The sequence below is a fragment of the Salmo trutta genome, chromosome 17, assembly GCF_901001165.1.
Source record: "Salmo trutta chromosome 17, fSalTru1.1, whole genome shotgun sequence".
NCBI lineage: Eukaryota > Metazoa > Chordata > Actinopteri > Salmoniformes > Salmonidae > Salmo > Salmo trutta.
The window spans coordinates 59,058,404-59,065,307 of NC_042973.1; positions in this window are offsets into that span (position 1 = coordinate 59,058,404).

Sequence of the window (6,904 nt, forward strand, 5' to 3'; positions counted from 1 at the left end):
AAGTGGGTCTAGGGTATCAGGTAGAACAGCACTGTGGACCTATTGAAGTGGGTCTAGGGTATCAGGTAGAACAGCACTGTGGACCTATTGAAGTGGGTCTAGGGTATCAGGTAGAACAGCACTGTGGACCTATTGGAGTGGGTCTAGGGTATCAGGTAGAACAGCACTGTGGACCTATTGAAGTGGGTCTAGGGTATCAGGTAGAACAGCACTGTGGACCTATTGAAGTGGGTCTAGGGTATCAGGTAGAACAGCACTGTGGACCTATTGAAGTGGGTCTAGGGTATCAGGTAGAACAGCACTGTGGACCTATTGAAGTGGGTCTAGGGTATCAGGTAGAACAGCACTGTGGACCTATTGAAGTGGGTCTAGGGTATCAGGTAGAACAGCACTGTGGACCTATTGAAGTGGGTCTAGGGTATCAGGTAGAACAGCACTGTGGACCTATTGAAGTGGGTCTAGGGTATCAGGTAGAACAGCACTGTGGACCTATTGAAGTGGGTCTAGGGTATCAGGTAGAACAGCACTGTGGACCTATTGAAGTGGGTCTAGGGTATCAGGTAGAACAGCACTGTGGACCTATTGAAGTGGGTCTAGGGTATCAGGTAGAACAGCACTGTGGACCTATTGAAGTGGGTCTAGGGTATCAGGTAGAACAGCACTGTGGACCTATTGAAGTGGGTCTAGGGTATCAGGTAGAACAGCACTGTGGACCTATTGAAGTGGGTCTAGGGTATCAGGTAGAACAGCACTGTGGACCTATTGAAGTGGGTCTAGGGTATCAGGTAGAACAGCACTGTGGACCTATTGAAGTGGGTCTAGGGTATCAGGTAGAACAGCACTGTGGACCTATTGAAGTGGGTCTAGGGTATCAGGTAGAACAGCACTGTGGACCTATTGAAGTGGGTATAGGGTATCAGGTAGAACAGCACTGTGGACCTATTGAAGTGGGTCTAGGGTATCAGGTAGAACAGCACTGTGGACCTATTGAAGTGGGTCTAGGGTATCAGGTAGAACAGCACTGTGGACCTATTGAATTGGGTCTAGGGTATCAGGTAGAACAGCACTGTGGACCTATTGAAGTGGGTCTAGGGTATCAGGTAGAACAGCACTGTGGACCTATTGAAGTGGGTCTAGGGTATCAGGTAGAACAGCACTGTGGACCTATTGAAGTGGGTCTAGGGTATCAGGTAGAACAGCACTGTGGACCTATTGAAGTGGGTCTAGGGTATCAGGTAGAACAGCACTGTGGACCTATTGAAGTGGGTCTAGGGTATCAGGTAGAACAGCACTGTGGACCTATTGAAGTGGGTCTAGGGTATCAGGTAGAACAGCACTGTGGACCTATTGAAGTGGGTCTAGGGTATCAGGTAGAACAGCACTGTGGACCTATTGAAGTGGGTCTAGGGTATCAGGGAAGGTAGAGGTGATATGATCCTAGCACTGTGGACCTATTGAAGTGGGTCTAGGGTATCAGGGAAGGTAGAGGTGATATGATCCTAGCACTATGGACCTATTGAAGTGGGTCTAGGGTATCAGGGAAGGTAGAGGTGATATGATCCTAGCACTGTGGACCTATTGAAGTGGGTCTAGGGTATCAGGAAGGTAGAGGTGATATGATCCTAGCACTGTGGACCTATTGAAGTGGGTCTAGGGTATCAGGGAAGGTAGAGGTGATATGATCCTAGCACTATGGACCTATTGAAGTGGGTCTAGGGTATCAGGGAAGGTAGAGGTGATATGATCCTAGCACTATGGACCTATTGAAGTGGGTCTAGGGTATCAGGGAAGGTAGAGGTGATATGATCCTAGCACTGTGGACCTATTGAAGTGGGTCTAGGGTATCAGGAAGGTAGAGGTGATATGATCCTTGACTAGTCTCTCAAAGCACTTCATGATGACGGAAGTGAGTACTACGGGGCGATAGTCACTTAGTTCAGTTACCTTTCTGGGCTCCCGAGTGGCGCAACGGTTTACAGCACTGCATCTCAGTGCAAGATTCATCACTACAGTCCCTGGTTCGAATCCAAGCAGAATCACATCCGGCCATGATTGGGAGTCCCATAGGGCAGTGCACAATTGGCTCTGTGTTGTCCGAGTTTGACCAGGGTAGGCTGTCATTGTAAATAAAGAATTTGTTCTTAACTGACTTGCCTAGTTAAATAAAGGTTAAATAATAAATATATATATATATTGGGTACAGGAACAATGGTGGACATCTTGAAGCATGTGGGGACAGTAGACTGGGATAGGGAGAGATTGAATATGTCCGTAATATGTCTCATAGCAAAGGGTCTGAATACTTATGTAAATAAGGTATTTCTGTTTTTTATTTGTAATACATTTCCGGTAATTTCTAAAAACCTGCTTTCACTTTGTCATTATGGGTTATTGTGTGTAGATTGATGAGGAACATTTTCTATTTAATACATTTTAGAATGAGGCTGAAACGTGACAAAATGTGGAAAAAGTCAAGGGGTCTGAATACTTTCCGAATGCGCTGTAAACTAAAGCAAAAAAAAGGTAATTAAATGCATTTAGAATAATCTTTCTCTGAAAATAAAATGTGATCCTCAACTGCGTTTCCCTCCAGTCAGCAGACGGCGATGTGCGTCTTTCAGGCGATGCTGCAGCGTGACGTATAATCTAGTGGACGGTTCTTCATAAACAGCTCGTCAACCACCTCGGTAGCTTGCTAGCCAACATAGCCGAACGATTCAACCTATTTAGACGCTTTCGGTCTATATTAGCTACTGTGTTTTAGACACACTTCTGTCGTATCTACTTGTTAACCTATTTAATTTAATATTACGTTATTTTTTTATTAGTCAGCTATAGTAGCTGGCTGGTTAAGTTAGCATTAGCCTAGTCGCTAATGATAGCTAGCTAGCTAACATCCCCGAACATGAGCTCCCTAAACTACTCCCCTCCTGTTAAACAAGAGGAGGTCTGCTGGACGGAGAAAGAAGCTCTGGGGCTGAACATTGTCGTGAAAGAGGAGAAGGAAGAGGAGGATGTTACAGTAAAACAAGAAGTAGAGGGTGAGGCTGTTACAGTGAAAGAAGAAGAGGAAGACGTTACAGTTAAACAAGAGGAAGAAGAGGAGGATGCTGTGTTTGGAGTGAAGAAGGAAGGAGAGATTACTGTCACATTGAAAGATGAAGATGAAGAGGAGGAGACAGGAGATCTGAGTAACACCAGTAAGTACCGCCTTCAATTAGTTTTTAACTTTGGATATTCGGAGTTGGCTCGTCAATACCTCTTCAACGGAGGGCCCTGGGATGATGACTGATATGTCTAGAATCAGACGACGTAGAGAACAAGCTACCCCTTGTTTTCTCCGTTCCGTTTCCAAAAAGTGACTTAACATATATATTTGAGGAGGGTCTATCTGCTGACCGCAGACTGGGGGGCCACGGCATGTAGTGATTTTAATGTAGTGATGTTTTACTACACACCGTGACCCCCAATAGAGCCATGTGAGAGTTGGGTTGGCTACACCAAAGATTATGGATATACTGACAAGATGTCTCTCCGCCCTGACAAGGGGAGTCGTTGTCCACAAAGCTGCACTGTGGGTTGTCTTGCTCCCACCTATCCTGTCTTTGGATTGGTGGATACATCTTATTATTGTAATCTATTGTTTATATTCTATGAGGGTTGTTGACGTCAACAGCCTGTATTCAATGGAGAGAGATGCTAAGCTACTAGCATGAATATGCATAGCGATCTGGAGACAACTCCTATAGTCTTTTATCAAAGTTGTCGGTATGTCACGTGTCCACGTAACAACTTAATCATTACGAAACTTCTGTTAGATCAAGTTAACCTCACGTAGCAAATAAGCCATTCATTTTGTTGTTGACCAAATTCAACACTTTCCACATTGGGTTGATAATTGTTTCCACTTGGATACAACCTACTGTAGCCTACTGGCATGACCTAGAGAGATACAACCTACTGTAGTCTACTGGCATGACCTAGAGAGTTACAACCTACTGTAACCTACTGGCATGACCTAGAGAGATACAGCCTACTGTAACCTACTGGCATGACCTAGAGAGATACAACCTACTGTAGCTTACTGGCATGACCTAGAGAGTTATAACCTGCTGTAACCTACTGGCATGACATACAGCGATAAAACCTACTGTAACCTACTGGCGTGACCTAGAGAGATACAACCTACTGTAACCTACTGACATGACCTAGAGAGATACAGCCTACTGTAACCTACTGGCATGACCTAGAGAGATACAACCTACTGTAGCTTACTGGCATGACCTAGAGAGTTACAACCTGCTGTAACCTACTGGCATGACCTACAGCGATAAAACCTACTGTAACCTACTGGCGTGACCTAGAGAGATACAACCTACTGTAACCTACTGGCATGACCTAGAGAGATACAACCTACTGTAGCCTACCACCGTGACCTAGAGCGTTACAACCTACTGTAACCTACTGGCATGACCTAGAGAGATACAACCTACTGGCATGACCTAGAGAGTTACAACCTACTGTAGCCTACTGGCATGACCTAGAGAGATACAACCTACTGGCATGACCTAGAGAGATACAACCTACTATAGCCTACTGGCATGACCTAGAGAGATGTAACCTACTGGCATGACCTAGAGAGTTACAACCTACTGTAAACTACTGGCATGACCTAGAGAGTTACAACCTACTGTAACCTACTGGCATGACCTAGAGAGATACAACCTACTGTAGCCTACTGGCATGACCTAGAGAGATACAACCTACTGTAACCTACTGGCATGACCTAGAGAGTTCCAACCTACTGTAACCTACTGGCATGACCTAGAGAGTTACAACCTGCTGTAACCTACTGGCATGACCTAGAGAGTTACAACCTACTGTAACCTGCTGGCATGACCTAGAGAGATACAACCTACTGTAACCTACTGGCATGACCTAGAGAGTTACAACCTACTGGCATGACCTAGAGAGTTACAACCTACTGTAACCTACTGGCATGACCTAGAGAGATACAACCTACTGTAACCTACTGGCATGACCTAGAGAAATCCAACCTACTGTAACCTACTGGCATGACCTAGAGAGATACAACCTACTGTAACCTACTGGCATGACCTAGAGAAATCCAACCTACTGTAACCTACTGGCATGACCTAGAGAGTTACAACCTACTGTAACCTACTGGCATGACCTAGAGAGTTGCAACCTACTGTAACCTACTGGCATGACCTAGAGAGTTGCAACCTACTGTAACCTACTGGCATGACCTAGAGAGTTACAACCTACTGTAACCTACTGGCATGACCTAGAGAGATACAACCTACTGTAACCTACTGGCATGACCTAGAGAGTTACAACCTACTGTAACCTACTGACATGACCTAGAGAGTTACAACCTACTGTAACCTACTGACATGACCTACAGAGATACAACCTACTGTAACCTACCTGCATGACCTAGAGAGATACAACCTACTGTAGCCTACTGGCATGACCTACAGAGATACAACCACTGGTAAACTTTTTTCACACTTTTATGGGGTATTGTGATGTCATTATGAGGTTTTGTCTGAAATGCAGGGTCTAAATGCATGTTGTTGTATGTCCCAGATATATATTTAAAAAAATGTATTTTCTTTCAACCAATTGATTTGTTGAAATGTTATGACGTGTATTTTTTCATAGACACACCCCATGTGTTTAATAAAATCAACTGTATGTGCAGAACTTGAACTGAACTGATGCTTCAAGCGTTTGATTAAATAATTAACACACACAAATGACTTGAGGAAGCCAGAGGTCAATATAACTAGAAGAAAATAACCAATTCCCCACCTGCTGCTGGCCTTCATTAATTCTGACGTTATGCTCCTGGAGTTTCCGGTAAAATAGGCAAACTTTTTCCATTTCCGTTTGAAGTGCCAATTTATCTTACCATTTCTACCGATCTGCGTGCCAGTTTTGAACGAGTTACAACACCTTTTTGGCTCCGCCACTTCCTGGGTCGGTGAAGTGAGGTATTAAATTTAAGGATTAAATCATTTAAGGAATATATCCGAGTCTCACGCTCATCACCTGTGGAATGCGGGGCTTCGAGCGAGGTGTGGATTTAATAGTATGTTGTACCTAGTTTCCCTCCTTCAGGGAACAGTAGTTATAGTCATAACGTGTGGATTTAATAGTATGTTGTACCTAGTTTCCCTACTTCAGGGAACAGTAGTTATAGTCATAACATGTGGATTTAATAGTATGTTGTACCTAGTTTCCCTCCTTCAGGGAACAGTAGTTATAGTCATAACGTTAACCTCTACGGGCTAGGGGGCAGTATTGAGAATTTTTTGAAAAAATATGTGCCCATTTTTAACTGCCTCCTACACCTACCCAGTAACTACAATATGCATATACTTATTATATATGGATAGAAAACACCCTAAAGTTTCAAAAACTGTTTGAATGGTGTCTGTGAGTATAACAGAACTCATTTGGCAGGCAAAACCCTGAGACAGATTCTGACAGGAAGTGGATACCTGATGTGTTGAATTGACTTTGAGCCTATGCCATTGAAAAACAAAGAGGGATAGGAATATTCTGGCACTTCCTATTGCTTCCACAAGATGTCCCCAGCCTTTACAAAGTGTTTTGAGTGTTCTACAGTGAGATCTGACCGAATAAGAGCCATGGAACGTGATGGTCCATTAGACCCCTGGCGCGCGATTTGATGGTGGGTACTCTCATTCCGAAACGTTTTAAAAGAAAACCCAATGGTCCGCCTTGAATTTTATTCATGTTCTGGTTAAAAAAGGCCCTAATGATTTATGCGATACAACGTTTGACATGTTTGAACGAACGGAAATATATTTTTTCCGTTCTTGAAGTGAAGTCCGGCTGGCTTAGATCATGC